Source organism: Rattus norvegicus, chromosome 1 (assembly GCF_021556685.1).
Source record: "Rattus norvegicus strain SHRSP/BbbUtx chromosome 1, alternate assembly SHRSP_T2T, whole genome shotgun sequence".
NCBI classification, from domain to species: Eukaryota; Metazoa; Chordata; class Mammalia; order Rodentia; family Muridae; genus Rattus; species Rattus norvegicus.
This window is the reverse complement of record NC_141534.1, coordinates 226,538,338-226,556,222: the sequence shown is the minus strand read 5'-3', so window position 1 is coordinate 226,556,222 and position 17,885 is coordinate 226,538,338. Positions and strand designations below refer to the sequence as shown.

General features: G+C 41.9%; 1 protein-coding gene and 1 pseudogene across 2 annotated transcripts in view; one reads left to right on the top strand and one right to left on the bottom strand.

The window, feature by feature from the left end:
- LOC148007871 (nuclear transcription factor Y subunit beta pseudogene) overlaps window positions 1-15,149 on the top strand; it is a 31,983-nt pseudogene extending 16,834 nt beyond the window's left edge.
- The window catches only part of Gna14 (G protein subunit alpha 14), a 182,411-nt gene that overhangs the window by 41,557 nt on the left and 122,969 nt on the right, over window positions 1-17,885 (bottom strand). The gene's annotated exons all lie outside the window — the stretch shown is intronic.

The following is a 17,885-nucleotide window of genomic DNA, read 5'->3' as shown; positions in this document are numbered from 1 at the left end:
AGGATGAAAGACTTGGGCCCCAGGGAGTAGGTCAGTGCCTTTGCATTTCCTCATGTCTCTACTCCAAAAGGTCCCAGAGCACAGTGTTCTACAAAATCCACACTGTGGAAGAATGCCAGCAGCTGCAGGGGATAAGAAGAGCTCAATTTCTGGCGTGATGTAGGAGCAAGCATGCTACAGATCAGGGGAATGATAGGAAAAGGGCACATGGTCAGGGATCCCAAAAACATCCTGAAACCTAAAATGTGGGACAGATTCAATTAGCCGTTCGCTTTGATACTTGTAAACACCCCATTCAAAGCACTGGTTTTCTAAATTGTGGTTGTATTATTTTTATTTCAGAAGCACATTGCATCTTTCATGATCACAATGGTTCATTACAAAATTCATAGATTATTAAGCAAAACTCCCAGTGTCAGCTGTAGGATACCTATATTTATTCTGCTGGGGGGTAGGAAAGCCCAAGAGAATCCTCAAGACAATACAAGCTGTTGTCATCATTCTTGGTTGCTGGTCAGAACTTGATAGTAAGATCATACTGTTGAAGACACTATATTCTTTGGTCTCAGACAGAAAAATCAAGTTGGTACTGACCAGGAAGTTTCCTTACTGATGGCTACCTTCCATACTGCCAGAAGGTACTATGCTTAATATTGTCAACGAAAAGCCATCAACAGTCTTAGCCAGATGTGAATCTTGGGAACTACAGGAACAACTGACCTGATAACACACACACACACACACACACACACACACACACACACACACACACACACACACACTGTTATAGTGGCATAAATGTTATGGAGGTAACCAATGACTTTCTGACTGGATTTAAGGCCTCCTTCACAAGAGAAACTCATGTCTGCCTGGTACTACAAACCTGGCTATTAGCCCAATGACTTGGAAAATCACAAACCCTAGAGGAGAACCTATTAAAATTATTTTGTTAAATGGACATAGTATCAAACTGCCTTCTAAATACTTATCTTTATATCCAAAGATCAATGCAACTCTTGGACGTCATTAGAGAAGCTTGTTCTTTGCAGTGGGGAACAGTTAATGCAGAGACTCACAGCTGAGTAAGTCACTGTGGAGTCCTGAAGCCCTGGCTGATCACCTATAACACTCCTGCACCATCCTCTCAAGACAAGGGAACACATGGAAGAGTAGCAGGATGCTGGTATGAGCCAATGGTTGGGAAGGACTGCTGCAATCAGTGTCTCCTAGATTTGGGAGGGCTAGTGCACTCATGAGTTCAGAACAGGTACCTGCACAATACCTGCACAAGATCAATCCAGTCAACATTCCAGCATTTGGGAGAGAGACACATGAAACCCTACACTTGGCTGAGAAGCTACTGGCAGTTGATGGGCACTGGGGAAGGGAGAATTGTTTGCTTCAGGGGTATGGTTCCTGGTAGGCTGCCTATGCTCCAGTGAATGGTCCCACATCTGTACTTATATAAGCACTAATTAGACTTGCTGGACATTTTTTAAAAAATGCAATGAAGGAGACATGTTATGGAGAGTCTAGAATGAGTTAGAAGGGTATAGTAGGAAATCTATGATATGAATATATTGTATCTATGTATGAAATTTGTGAAAATGTTTTTAAATGTATGGAAATTTAAAATAAAAAGAAAGAAAATGGAAACTGAAGAAAAAAATAAAAACCATGTTTGCTGTAAAGAGTGACTTTCATTTAACTTGTACATTGGAGTATTTTGCTTTGTGACCATCTTCTTCTGCTCTTGTGGACTGACTGTGCCCTGTGTGGAGAGGGGGTATGCAGGGCCAGCATGCTACTCCCAGGGACTCTGTATTCCGACTGCACTTCCAATCACTGCCATCTCCAGCTGTGAGTCTAGATTGTATAAGGCAATAGGAAAGCCCCAGGAGTTCATAAAAGGGATTCCTAGGTTCCTGCAGTCTCTTCAAATCTCTCTTATTTAGTCCTTCTACCTTTCACAACTTTTATAGCTTTGTGTTGTGTACAATGTCTATATTTTGGCGTTTGCTTAGCTGAAGAAGTGGGGGAACTGTATATAGGCCATCTTTCTGGAAGTATAAGGCTCGTTTTCTCTTTAGTGATTAAGTGTAATGTGCCCTATTCTAGAGGTGAGCCTTGCGTTGATCTCTTTGCCCATCAAATTGTGGGTGCAGTCTCATGGGTGATCCTCAAGGTGATTCAAGAAGGGGTAAAGATGTAAATGATAAAGAACATAAACTGGAGACAAAAATGCCTCCATAGAGAACAAAGCAGGAGCATAAAAATTATTATTTAAAAAACTAGCTTAGTAGCCATTAGAAACTGCTAAAAGTGACCCAAGGAAATGTGCAGTGCTAGTCCCCCTGCCTCCCTGTTCCTCTTCCCGTGGGATATTTGCTTGCTCTAAAAATGCTTTGTAGAAATACAATAACATCCGAGTGGCTGAGCCAGTGCATAGGGACACACATCCCACCCAGGCCACAGAGCCAGGATTCCAATGCAGAAATCAGCAGATGGGCCATGCATAAAAGCAAATATTCATGCTGACCTCTTGCAAGATCCTATCATCCCTCTACCTGTCTTGCCTCAGAATATCCATTAAGCAGAATTCATCAACCACTTTTGTTAAGTTTCCAGCAGAGAACTGAGAATTTAAACAATTTCCAGCTTGTGTAGTGAGTAATGGAAACGAGTCTTTTTCACCACCTTCCATGAGAAATTCTTTTCATGGGCCCTAATAAACACTGTCACTTTTTGAAGCCTTAAATATTCGACCATTTGCTCCAGACTATACAAATGGCATCTTCGTTGTGTGGGACCTGCTCACACAGGGAATCTGCTTTTTGTAAAATTTCAGCCTGGTTGACTATCTCACAAGACCACATAGGGTATTCTTCCAATAAACTTTGGGACTGCTTGAGGCAGGAGTTCCCCAAAGCCTCATCACCAAGTTTTCAGTCTAGGTTAAAAAAAAGAGCAAAAATATATGACCCCCAAAGGAAATACTGCTGTCTCACAGAACAAAGCAATATATAACTCATTTCAGTACCTCGACTGAAGAAGGATATAGACTCTGTGCTATGCAGTCCTGGAATAAAAGACTCGTTCATCAGGCTCTCAAAGTCAACAGTCCCTGACCATTTATCCTCACTGATGTCTGGGAAGATGTAGGATTAGAGATGTGAGTTCAAAGAAGAGGGTCTCAGGGACCCTCTCCTCGATGTAAGCCAAGCACCTAATAATACAGCATCAGTATATAATGCAAACTTGCTTTGTTGGGAAGTCCTGCCAAGGTTGTGGTTTAGTGAATAGCTTACATGTGAAGGCATAAGTAGGTATTTTCAGAAAGAGAAAAAATTTTTTTGCATGATACTTGAATCAGATACTATTACAATGTTTATATTTGTTTTTAAAAATCTCTTCAAATAAACTTGGCAAAGCCTCTTTGAATAACATCATGAGTCATCAACTTATGAATTACCCCCGAACCAAATCTTAGTGGCCTTTATCCTGGCCAAAATGTATTTTGCACAGTTCTCAGACTAAAGCTCCTAAAGGCCTATTGTAAATCACTATGTCTCTGAGCCAGCTCTCGGGAATTCTAAAGGTAAGATAAATTATAATTCTTTCTTTTATTGTGATAACACAAAACTGTGCCTGAATTAAAAATAAAATGTTAAAATGGATAAAGGGATGGGTGTGAATGAACTGATAAAGAAGTTAGAAATTTGAGTCATGTATTATTACTCAGAAACCTTCAGATCTGAAGGGGGGGCATAAGCCAATATGTGGTTTCCCAAGGAAGAGGCCACCATTTCTGCCTTATATAGTTTTCTAAGTGGCTTTCAAATACATCACTCTATAGAAATGATTACTACCAAAATAAGCCCCTTCTTTTAGCAAGGTGAGAGGTCCAGAGTAACAAATGCATTTTCCTTTTTCCTTTTTGTTTTGTTGTTGTTTTGTTTTTTAAGTTTTTTGCTTTATTTGTAATTAGGTGTAGGTTTGTTGGGGGCAGGAGGTGGCAGTATGCACTGGAGTGCTATGCATGCAGAAGCCAGAAGAGGGCATCAAGTCCCTAAGAATGAGAGTCATAGGTAGTTGGTGCACTTCATGGGGGAGGTGGGAACTAAAATATGGTCCCATGGAGGAGTCCTTTGCACTTTTAATGATCCAACTCTTTGGCTTATTTTCCTCCCTTTATGTGAAAAAGGTTAGACCAACTACTACCATATACAAGTATAATGAAAGCCATTTGTAAAGCTCAAAATGTTTAAGTAAGCCATTTAAAATTATAAAAATAATTAAAGGGAATTTATTTTAATAAAAACATTTTGATCTGCACCCCAGAGCTAAGGCTGCCCCACAGCCCTTCATATTCAAATTCTTCCTGGAGAGAGCTGGTCTTCCAGGAGTGCTGTCACTCCTAAACCCACAGGTGAGACCACCACTTTAGCTCCATCAACTGTCCAGAGAGTACAGGGCACAGGAACTGCAGAGCAGCCTGGAACAGGATATTTTCAGTCTCCATCTGTGCCCAGGAGCTAAGAATCAAGCTTAGGGCTGAAATCAACCAAGTAGAAACAAAAAGAACTATACAAAGAATCAACAAAACTAGGAGCTGGTTCTTCGATAAAATCAATAAGATAGATAAACCCTTAGCCAGACTACCCAGATGGTACAGCAACAATATCCAAATTAGCAAAATCAGAAGTGAAAAGGGAGACATAACAACAGAAACTGAAGAAATTAAAAAAAATTAACAGATCTTACTACAAAAGCCTATACTCAACAAAACTGGAAAATCTTCACGAAGTGGACCATTTCTAGACAGATACCACATATCAAAGTTAAATCAGGATCATAGAAACCATCTAAACAGTCTCATAACCCCTAAAGAAATAGAAGCAGTCATTAAAAGTCTCCCAACACCCCCCCAAAAAGCCCAGTACCAGATGGTTTTAGTGCAGAATTCTATCAGACCTTCAAAGAACACTTAATACCAATACTCTTCCAACTATTCCACAAAATAGAAACAGAAGGAACACTACCCAATTAGTTCTATAAAGCCACAATTACACTCATACCTAAACCACACAAAGACGCAACAAAGAAAGAGAACTTCAGCAAAGTGGCTGGATATAAAATTAACTCAAACAAATCAGTAGCCTTCCTCTACTCAAAAGGTAAACAGACTGAGGAAGAAATTATGTTAATGACATCCTTCAAAATATCACAAATAGTGTAAAATATCTTAGCAAGCAAGTGAAAGATTTGTATGACAAGAACTTCAAGTCTCTGAAGATAGAAATCAAAGAAGATCTCAGAAGATGGAAAGATCTCCCATGCTCATGGTTTGGCAGAATTAATATAGTAAAAATGGCCATCTTGCCAAAACAATCTACAGATTCAATGCAATCTCCATCAAAAATTCCCACTCAATTCTTCATAGAGCTAGAAAGAACAAGAAGTTAGACTCCAGAGAACCAAATAACCCTTATTTAAAAATGGGACACAGAGCTAAACAAAGAATTCTCAAGTGAGGTATATCTAATGGCTGAGAAGCACCTAAAGAAATGTTCAGCATCCTTAGTAATCAAGAAAATGCAAAATAACTCTGAAATTCCACCTCACACCAGTAAGAATTGCTAAGATCCAAACGCAGGTGATAGCAGATGCTGATAAGGATGTTGAGAAAGAGGAACACTCTTCCATTGCTAGTGGGACTGGAAACTTGTAAAACCACTCTGGAAATCAGTCTGGCAGTTCCTCAGAAAATTGAACATAGTACTACCTGAGAACCCAGCAATACCACTCATGGGCATATACCCAAAAGATGCTCCAACATTTAACAAGGACACATCTCCACTATGTTCATAGCAGCCTTATTCATAATAGCCAGAAGCTGGAAATAACCCAGATGTCCTTAATCAGAGGAATGGATATAGAAAATGTGGTACATTTACACAGTGGAGTACTATTCAGCTATTGAAAACAATGACTTCATAAAATTCTTAGGCAAATGTATAGAACTAGAATATATCATCCTGAGTAAGGTAACCCAGTCTCACACACACACACACACACACACACACACACACACACAAAAAAAAACCACATATGATATGCACTCACTGATTAGTGGCTATTAGCCCAATTGCTCAGAATACCCGAGATATAATTCACAGACCATATAAAGCTCAAGAAGAAGGAAGATCAAAGTGTGGATGCTTCAGTCCTTCTTAGAAGGGGGAGCAAAATACTCAGGGGAGGTAGAGGATCAGAGGGACTTGAGAGGAAAAGAGAAGGGAGAGGGGGGGGAGGGGGCAAGATCAAGTATGGAAGGAAACTCGGATGATATACAGAGGGTCAGGAATTTGAACAGACTGTGTAGCAACTGAGGGATGGGGAACTGGGAGCAAGTCCACCAGCAAGTCCCAGATGCCAGGAAAGCAAGAGGCTCCCAGGACCCAACAGGCACGAGATTAGCTGAAGTGCCCAACAAAAGGGAGGGAGAACCTGTAGAGAGCATATCCAAGGGTTAGGCAAGCCCCCCTGGTGGGGGATGAGACCACCTACTCATCTCCAAATTTTTAACCCAGAAGGGCTCCTGTCTAAAGGAAATACATGGACCAAGTGTGGAGCAGAGAGTGGAGGAAAGGCCATCTACAGACTGCCCAACCTAGAGATCCATCCCATATATACACATCAAACCCAGTCACTATTGCTGATGTAAAGAATTGCAAGCTGTCAGGAGCCTGACATAGCTGTTTCCTGAAAGGCTCTACCAGAGCCGGACAAATACAGAGTCATGGTTGGCTCACAGACAACCACGGGGTCCCCAGTGGAGGAGTTAGAGAAAGGACTGAAGGAGCTAAAGGGATTTGCAACCCCACAGGAAGAATAACAATATCAACCTACCAGAGCGCCCCCCCTCCAGAGCTCTCAAGGACTAAACCACTAACCAATGAGTACACATGGAGAGGCCTTTGACTCTAGCCACATATGTAGCCGACCATGACACTGTCTGGCATCAATAGGAGGAGAAGTCCTTGGTCCTCTGAAGGCTCGATTTCTCCAGTATAGGGGAATACCAGCACAGCACAGTGGAAGTCCTTGGGTTGGATGGGGAGCACCCTCCTAGAAGGAGGAAGAGAGGGGATGGGAGAGGGGGATTCTGGAGGGGAAACCAGGAAAGGGGATATTTGAAATGTAAATATATAAAATATCCAATAATAAAAAACATTTAACCCCATATATCAAAAAGATAATTTCCAAAGAAAATCAATGTAAAATTTATTTACTTATTTATTATATATATATTAGCACACTGTTGCTGTCCTCAGACACACCAAAAGAGGGCATGAGATCCCATTACAGACAGTTGTAAGCCACCATATGGTTGCTGAGATTTGAACTCAGGACCTCTGGAAGAGCAGCCAGTGTTCTTAACCACTAAGCCATCTCAAAGGACATAGTTAACAGGACAAATCGGCAACCTACACATTGGGAAAATATCTTCACTAACCCCACATCTGATGGAGGGCTAATATCCAAAATATATAAAGAACTCAAGAACCTAACCTCCAAAAAAAACCAAATAGTCCAATCAAAAAATGGGATGCAGAGCTAAAAAAGAGAGAATTCACAACAGAGGAATGGACAAGAAGCACTTAAAGAAATGTTGAAGACTTTAGTAATTAGGGAAATGTGAATCAAAACGACCCTGAGATTCCACTTTACATCAATCATAATGGTTAAAATAAAAAACCCAGGTGACAGCACATGTTGACAAGAATGTGGAGAAAGAGGAACACTCCTACACCGCTGGTGAGATTGCAAACTGATATAACCACTCTGAAAATCAATCTGGAGGTTCCTCAGAATATTGGAAATAGATCTACCTAAAGACCCAGCTATACCTCTCTTGGCCATATACACAGAAGATGTCCCACCATGCCACAGGGGCACATGTTCCATCCACTATGTTCATGGTGGCCTTGTTTGTGATAGTCAGAAGCTGGAAACAACTGAGATGGCCCACAAAGGAAGAATGGATAAAGAAAATGTGGTTCATTCACACAAAATGGAATACTATTCAGCTATTAAGAACGAGGATGCACAGAACACATGAAAATCAAGAATGACCAAAATATGGATGCTTCACTCCTTCTTTAAAAGGGGAACAAAAATATTCATAGGAGGGGATAGGGAGGCAAAGTTTAGAGCAGAGACTGAAGGAATGGCCATTCAGAGCCTGCCTCACATGTGAGATATATATATATATATCCACCAAAACTAGATAAGATGGATGAAGCTAAGAAGTGCAGGCTGACAGGAACCAGATGTAGATCTCTCCTGAGAGACACAGCCAGAATACAGCAAATACAGAGGCAAATGCCAGCAGTAAAACACTGAACTGAGAACAGGACCCCTGTTGAAGGAATCATAGAAAGGAGTGAAAGAGCTGAAGGGGCTTGCAACTCCATAAGAACAACAATCCAACCAACCAGAGCTTCCAGGGACAAAAACACTACCCAAAGACTATACATGGACTGACCCAGGGCTCCAACTGCATATGTAGTAGAGAATAGACTTGTTGGGGCACCAGTGGAAGGGGAAGCCCTTGTTCCTGCCAAGGCTGGACCCCTAGTGTAGGGGGTTGTTGGGGGGAGGAAATGAAGGGGTGGAAGGGGAGAGGTTAGGGGGTTGATGGTTAGGAAACTGAGAAAGGGAATAACACTTGAAAGGTAAATAAGAAATGCCCAATTTAATAAAAATGGAAGAAGAAATGGAAAAAAAAAAGAGGACATCATGAGTTTTGCAGGCAGATGGTTGGAACAAGAAAATATCATCCTGAGTGAGGTATCTCAGATCCAAAAGGACATGCATGGTGTTTACTCACTAGTAAGTGGATATTAGCCAAAAAAAGGTACAGAATATCCAGGATACAGTCCACGGAACTCATGAAGGTTAACAAGCTAAAGGACTCACGTGAGGATGCTTCAATCCCGTTTGGGAGGGTGAGGAAGGCAGAGGGCAGAGGGAGGGAGGGATCTGTGTGGGAGAGGGGAGAGTGAGGTGAAAAGGGAACGTGATCAGGTATTTGGGGGGAGGAACAGGAGTAAAGTCCCGAGGGCCAGCAGAATGAATGAAAATATGCAACCTCTGGAAGTAGGAGGTGGGGTCTCTAGAATGTATCAGAGACCGAGTTCGTGAGAGACTCTCAGGACTCAAAGGGAGGGACCTTATATAAAATGTCCAACAGTGGGGAGAGGGAACTTGCAGAGTCCGCCTCCAGTAGAAGACAGGGCATCAAGTAAAGGGTTGCCATCCCAGAGTCTGACCCATAATTGTTCCTGTCTAAAGAATTGCAGGAATGGAAATGGAGAAGAGCCTTAAGAAAAGGAGGTCCAGTGACCAGCCCAACTTGGGATCCATCTCAAGGGGAGGCCCCATAGCCTGACACTATTACTGTGTGCTTATAGACAGGAGCCCTAGCATGGCTGCCCTCCCAGAGGCCCAAAAAGCAGCTGACTGAGGCAGATGCAGATACTACCTAAGCAATGGACTGAAGTCAGGGACCCCTGTGGTTGAATTAGGGAAAGTCTGGAAGGAGTTGAGGAGGAGGGTGACATCATAGGAAGACCAGCATTCTCAACAACCTGGATCCTTGATATCTCTCAGATACTGAGCCACCAACCAGGCAGCATACAGTAGCTGGTCCAAGGCTCCTGACCCATATAGCAGCAGAGGACTGCCTGGTCTAGCCTCTGTGAGAGAAGATGCACCTAACCCTTGAGAGACTTGAGGCCCCAGGGAGTGGGAAGTTCTGGTGGGGTCTGGTGGGGTGGGGTTGGTTGAGGACATCCTCTTGGAGACAGGGGAGGAGGAATGGGAGGAGGAACTGTCAGAGAGCAGAACCAGAGGGGGATAAGGACTGGATTGTAAAAAATAATTAAAGAAAATAAAAAATTATTCACATATAACTTTTTGTTTATATTGTCTTTGAAGTTTATATTGTATACTTTATATAACAAACCCAGATTCAAACTAGGAGTCTTTTTGAGACTCAGTAACTGGTAGAGCTGGCAGGCAGTGGGCTGGACAGCAAAGAGCAGAAAGGAAGCTAAGGCGTATCAGTATCACATCCCTTTCCTCTGGCTTTACTTGTCTTCCGCTCTCCCCAAGACTCCTGTTCGTCTATCCTGACATCACAGCACCTAGAGAAGTATTGTCTTTATAAGTCACATGAGATCCTGTTCTGCAGCGTAGACAACACATGTTTTATATGAAGAGACAAGGCATGAGCCATTTCCACTTCTCAGTTGAAGAATGAATGGAGTCACATAACCGCCAAGTTTTCAGGTCATAACTACAACTCCAGTCTTTAAAAGCACCTCTCTGTGTACACCATGGTGGTGACTTCCATTCCACTTTACTCTTAGAAATCACAACACAGTAGCAGGGTAGAGAGCCCCCTGAAGTCACAAGGAGAAAGCCTGCCACTTATACTACTCTGAGGCCCCAGTGGCTCGCTGGGGTGAGGGAGAGGTTAGGTCTCAAAAGGAAGTTATTTCCACAACTTGAAAGAGAGTTTTGGTCCTCTGACAAAGGCAGGAGAACCTTTTTAAAAATAAATCAATTCCTCATTTCTAAAGAACGACCATGTAGAGCATGGATGCTGGATCAAATGTCATGACTGAGAAATGTCACCATCAAAGCCAAGAACACCCGAGTCCCGCCCCCACACCTCCTAGAACCTTATTGAGATTCATACAAAACAGCTGTCTCTCTCCCGATTTTCACTGATTCTAACTGTATACACGGTTTCTTGCTTTATGAAGCACACAAATCACTACTCCAGCAATTCAAATGTATTCTGCCTTTCCTTGGATCTTTAAAAAAATGTCTTATGTTTTGTCTCCTCCTTGGGATCCTTACTCTTATTTGGTGAGTTTAGTCATGTGAAAGTCTCAAATGCTGGAAAATCTCTTGGCTCCTCTCTGATCTCTCTTGTTCTGTTCTCCTTGTGTCTTTACTGACAATACCAGTCATTACCATTGCTCCAGCCTCCATACCTACTCAAGAAAGGAAAATGTAACCAGAATGTACATTTATCCCTGCTAGGAATCAGGAAGCATGATGTGTATTCTCTTCATCTTAAAGTAGTTTGTGACGATGGAGGTGATACATTTGACATTGTTTTGCTTGCTTAGTGAAGGTCTTGTCACTTATGGGAGATATCAATATGGTCTGAGACAAAGCCAGGTGGGAAATTAGTTCAATAAGAAATCTCTACGATGTGTACGTGAGTTTCTGTGTGTATGCATGTACTATGTATGCATTGTTGTGTACATGCCTGCATGCTTGTGTCTTATCTCTACCTATAGTGAAGAAATATGTAACATTCAAGTAGCAGTGAGTTCCTTTAGACTTTAATTCTGATATGTCCTCTGTAGAAGGAACCAAGTCTCCTTGAGAAAATGACTATGTTCACGACAGGGAGAAGGAGAATCAAAATGGCCTGGAACAGCCTGTGTCAAAAAGCGTGAAGGCGTTTAAAGAACAGTAAGAGACAGATGAAGATTTGACAGGGCATCTACTGGCTAATGCCCGCCGTCAGAGGAATAACTAAACGGGATAGTGAGCTCAGAAAGTGGCTGCCTTTCAAGCAACAGGACCTGAGGTCTAACCCCAGATGATGTTTTAAAAGCACACAACCAAAGAGACAGGCATGGTGGCACGTGCTTAGTATTGGGGAGGAGAGAGAGGCAGATTCCGGAGGCTCAACCAGCCTACTCTAATTTGTTATTTCTAGGGGGGGGGGGAGAGAGAGAGAGAGAGAGAGAGAGAGAGAGAGAGAGAGAGAGAGAGAGAGAGAGAGAGAGACTGGATTTTTCCATCACTGAGACAAAATACCCAGCAGGAATCAGCTTAGGAGAGAAAGAGCTGACTTTGGCCCACTGTTCCTGGGGACAGTCCATCATGGCGGGGAAGGCATGGCATTAGGAGCTTGAGGCAGCTGATCCCACAGCAGACAACAGGGAGCAGAGAGCAGTGAATTCTGATGCTCAGCTCCCCTTCTCCTTTTTATTTATCCTGAAGTTAGGATGGGTCCTTCCATAACTATTAATATAATCTAGGTGACTCTTTACAGCCTTGCCCAGACCCGAGCCTAATCTAGGTAGTCACTCACAGAGGGTTATCTCCTGAGTCTAGAGCTGGTAAAATTGACTATCAATATTAACCAACCACCACAGGTGAACCCCTTTTAACTTGACACCAAAACACCTTTAGCCTATAAGCTTCTGCTCATTGACTTCTAGGCACATGGCCATCTATTAATGCAAAATGCATTCAGGCCAGCTTCAGAGTTCCCATAGTCACTAACGTTAATGTCCTTCAAATGTCTTTGTGTGCATATGTCATCCGAGACTGGAAGCAATCGCTTAACTCTGTGTGCCTACAATACACAAACAAACAAAAACATCTTCCTCCAATATGTGACGGCACAGAATGAGCATTCCCCACTCTAAAGGAAGAAACAGAGTCACAACAAGGAATGATCAGACTAAAACAAGAGCGAAACACAGTATGGAAGGAAGCTCATCATGCAGCTCCATGTCTAGCTTCTGAAGCTCATGACAAAATTCTCGTGGCTCTGAGGGCTTGTGTAGCCCCGTCTCTCCAGCTCTATGGCCTAGAGCACACACTTGAGTTGGCTCCATTCTGTGCCTTTACCTTTCTTCAGCAGATGTCTCATGGCCCTGCATCTTTAACATCCTAAGGTCTTGCTGGCAATCCAGGCTTCCCCTTCATAAGTTCATGCAGTAGTCTCTCAAGGTGTCCATGTGGAAAATCTAACCTTGCCACACATTGACTGGCCTCAACAGCTCTCTGGAACCAAGGAACAAGACTCAGTGACATGTTTCACGTGGGTCTTTCACTCCTAGAAACCCAGAAACATGTGGATGACACTGCTAAGCTCTGCTGCTTTGGACCAGACCAGAAGCAAACACCTTGGTGGCTGAACTACAAATTCACTCCCCTTGGGAGTAGGAAATCCCTTATGTGGTTTTATCACTTTGGGCTTTCTCATTTTTACCTGAGTTTGCATTTTTTAATAGTGGGAGCGGTGTATGAGTCTCACCTTCAGGATAACTTTCCTATTGTTCCAATGAAAATTGTGAGGTTTCTCTTTAACAGTTGCTGACAGTTTATCTCCACTCTTCTTCTACGCAGTTTTAGACTTGCCCACACGACTTTCCTCACTACAGCTGCCCGCATTCCTTACCTTTTACTCTTTCAATGTAGATCCAAAGAATACTGGAAAGTAGCCATGCCACAGCTTGAGTTATATACTGTTTTGAAATTTCTTTTGCCTAAGAAATTTTTCCACTACTCTTAAGTTCAGCCTCACTAAAGTTCTCAAGACTTGAGCAGATTAAATACAGTCAGATTCTTCACCACGATATCAAACAGAAAAGCTCCCAGCCTAGTCCTTAACAGAATCTTTGTTTCCTTCTCAAACTTCATGGACCATGTCTCCAAGGTCTCTGTTTCTTTTGACATTCTGGGATCCTAAACTCCCACTTGAGTAGTCTAGAATCCTTAATGGGATCCAGGGTTTCTATAGCCTGATGCTTCCAAGTTCTTCCACACTCCTCCCGTAGAACGGTTTCAAAAGCAAAGGAGCCATATAGTCAGGTTTATCCTAGGAGTAACCCCAACTTTCTAATAGCTTAGTTAGGCTTTTCGTTGCTGGGTCAAAATACTTGGCAGGATTAAGGGAGGAAGAGTTGACTTTGGTCTGTAGGACATTCCACCATGGTGTGGTGTCATGACACCAAGGGCCTGAGGTCACACTGCATCAGCAGTGACTGGCGACTGCTGCTGCTCAGCTCCTGTTCTCCTGTTAATTTGTCCAGCTCTTTGGACAGGTCTTCCTGCCTCAGTTAACTAATTGAAATCTAAATGATCCCATGTGAATGTGTCCAACTTGGTCTAGATCAGTGGTTCCCCATCCTCCTGATGCTGCTACCCTTTTTTTTTTTAAAGTATGTTTTTTTGTTTTTTGTTTTTTGTTTTTTGTTTTTTGTTTTTTTTGTTGTTCTTTTTTTCGGAGCTGGGGACCGAACCCAGGGCCTTGCGCTTGCTAGGCAAGCGCTCTACCACTGAGCTAAATCCCCAACCCCGCTGCTACCCTTTAATACAGTTCCTCATGTTGTGGTGACCTTCAACCATAAAATTATTTTTCTGCTACTTCATTACTGTTATGAATTATAATGTAAACATCTGTGTTTTCGGATGCTCTTAGGCATCTCTGTGAAAGGGTCATTTGACACCCAAAGAGGTGAGTGACTGCCCACGGGTTGAGAACTGCTGGTCTAGATAATCCTTTACTCTGTGTAGTCCTGGCTGCCTGGATCACCACTCAGAGATTCACCCGCCTTTGCCTCCCAAATGCTAGAATTAAAGGCATGTGCCACAACCGCCCAGCCTTAACCACCTCAATATTAACCACCCGAAAACTGTCAATGAATTATACTAAGGTTGGCACTTGGCTTCTGTATGCATGCACATACACACATATATGTGTATACACTCATAAAGAATAATTTTAATGATATATTGAAATTAAAAAGAATAAACAAGAACCTAGTGAGTTCTCTTGGGACCAAATATGCCCAACATAAAACTTGCCATATTTTTTTGCCGTACCTCAAACAGGAAACATCACAAAAGATGCCAAAGAATGTGTTCCAGGAATGTGTGAGTGAATTTGTATGCTTCATAATGTCTGAAGCAAGAGAAAGGAGTCATCAGGAGAGGCGGAAGACAATGGGGAGGATATCCTGTTTGCCATGTCCACTCTAGGCTTTGACAGTTACATGAAGCCTCTGAAACTGAAACTTCAGAAGTTCAGAGAGGTCATGAAAGGAGAGAAGGGCATTACGGATGGACTAAGCGAGGAGCTCACAGAAAAGCCATTCGCTAACCAGTTACCAGCTGGCATAATAACTTCAGATGGTCAACAGCAAAACGTTATGGTTTACACGACGTCCTATCAACAGATTTCTAGTGTCTGGCAAATCCAGTTTCTGTGATCTGAAGAAAGGATGGAACCCAGCTTGTATGAAGAGAGAGAGTCTGACCGAGTCTGGAGCAGAGGCATTGGGAGGAAATGAGGGTGAAGCCGCATCCTCTTATAATAAGAAACTGTAACTTAGCCTCCTGATGCTTGACTAATTGAGGTGCTAATTCTGACTGTAGAATCTTTCTCGTGAATGATTTTTAAATAAAAATGGATTTTAAAGGTATTAAAATAGTTTTGTTTAGTACGAGAGTTTGTTGCTCTAATGACGCTTTGTATACATTGTATATTGCAATTTATTACTGCCAGAGATTTGTAGAGGTTTCTTATTTTCATACTGAATCATTCCATTTTGTAATTCAAGTAAGCAGCTGGGTTAATTCATAATGTTTACCCTTTTAATAAAATATAAGGGTAGAGTTCATTTTGAATGAAAGTTGCCTTTATTACAAATTTGAGTTTGTCTTGGCCTTATATTGTCCTGCATGGTAACTTAGCTAGATGCTTAGAATTTATTTATTGAAAGCAATTTTTCGGTAAAACAGCCATAGCTTAAGTAATACCATATTTTCTTTAAAATGTAACTGAATAATTCAGTTGAATGCAGAAGCAAGTATTGTCTGGCCTATTAACCTATTAACCTATTAATCTATTAAACTCGGTGCCTGTTACTCTCCGTGGCTGTTCAGGCTGCGTCAGTTGCTATCATGCCTCTTAGAATTCCTTTTCCTTTGATAGATATGGTCCTAGCACTCCTGAAATTGTCCCTTTCTTTTAGTATTACAGTCTCCTTCCTGAAGAGAGAGTTTTCAGTCCATTGAAAGAAAGAACTGAAAGAGCTTGAAGGGGCTTGAGACCCCATAAGAACCACATTGCCAACCAACCAGAGCTTCCAGGGACTAAGCCACTATCCAAAGACTATACATGGATTGGCCCTGGGCTCCAAATTCATAGGTAGTAATGAATAGCCTAGTAAGAGCACCAGTGGAAGGGGTCCTTGGTTCTGCCAAGACTGGACCCCCAGTGAACGGGATTGTTGGGGAGAGGGTGGTAATGGGGGGTAGATGGGAGGAGAACATCCATATATAGAAGGGGAGGGGAGGGGCTAGGGGCTGATGGCCTGGAAACTGGGAAAGGGAAATGTAAATAAAAAAATACACAATTTAATAAAAATGGAAGAAAAAAAATCCCTAGACCTAGAGATCACAAACTAACTCTGATTGATGAGTGTAACTTATCCCTCATCAAAGAAGCATCTCTTTGAAGCAGATGAAGATCTCCACAGGAAACGACAACTGGTCAAAATGTATAAAACAACTTATCCTGAAGTGCCCAGACTCAACAGATATGTCCACAATACAACTCATATTGCTCAGGCTCAGGAAACACAGAAGAGGGGGCAGAATGGTTTAAGAGCCGGAGGAACAGGAAGTCTGTAGTGTGAAATTGTGCCTGCCAGGAATGACATTGTTATACCCATGATGCTCTAACAATATGTCTGCATAAACAGGATCTGATCAGTGAGGACACTAACAGAAATGTTAACAGGGAAGAGGGAAATCTCAAGGAGTCCCACTAGTTGACAAAGAACTACAGACAATTAACGACTGCTGAGAGGAAAAATTAGTGTTCTCTTTGGATGATACCCTCCTAGTTCTTTGTCCAATACCCAGTGGTCAGCCCTGAAATCAGGTATATACAAGCAACACTAGTGAAAACAGGATGTTATATTTATATATTTATGAATTTATATATGTATGTATCAATGATAATAAAAAAGCGAACATAAGGGGGTTGGGGATTTAACTCAGTGGTAGAGCGCTTGCCTAGCAAGCGCAAGGCCCTGGGTTCGGTCCCCAGCTCCGAGAAAAAAAAGAAAAGAAAAAAAAAGAGATCATAAATTTCAGAGGTTATATGGGAGGGTATAGAAAGAATTAGAAGTAGTAAAGATGGAAAATTATGTAATTATATTTTAATTAAAATGAAAGTGTATTAAGAACTATTTTTATTCTTGTGAATAAAGCCAATAAATTCTTTAAAAAAAAGAAAAGAAAAGAAAAAGAAAAAGAAAGAAAGGAATCATTTACCTTCTTGGAAAGGTCAGGTTCCTGCTAGGCTGTGGGAACTGAGCAGTGGGTCTGGTTCTGTGCAGACGCTGCAGGAGAGTGTGAACCAGCAGGGGAGCAGTGAGCACTTGGAATCATGAGACATGGGAGCCTTCTCTTTTGCTGTCACGCTATCTGCAGTAAACTAACATTAGGTGATGTAGATTGGTGCAGTTTACAGGGGTGCGTGATTGTGTTTCTTTTTTAAAGTGGAGAGTTTTATTTTCTCGTCTAGTCTTTGTACTAATACTTTCTTTGAATTTTTGTGTATGTGGTGTGATAGTTTTAGCTCTATCAAAAATGGCTTATTGTATAGTTTGTCCAGAAAGAAATTGTGGGGGCTCCAATGGACAAAAGAAAGCAGTTCCCTAGGTCCAAACTGAATAGTAATGGCCACTTTACCAGGAGTCTTGTGGAACAAGGTTGACTATTTTGAGATTAAATAATTCCCTCTTCTCCTTCCTCCTTCCCTTTCTGGTAGAAAATACACATAGGAAAGAAGGGGAGATGATGGTTAATCGAAACCAACAGTCATCCTACTGTGTGGAAGTAACAGTGTTAATATTTTGATAAATTCATTTGTCCTTTTACTTTGTATATTTTTATAAAAATGGGCTCGTGTTGTGCACACTGTTTTGTAACTGGTTTTTCACTTAATACATTGTGAGTATCCTCCCCAGGTCATGCATGGT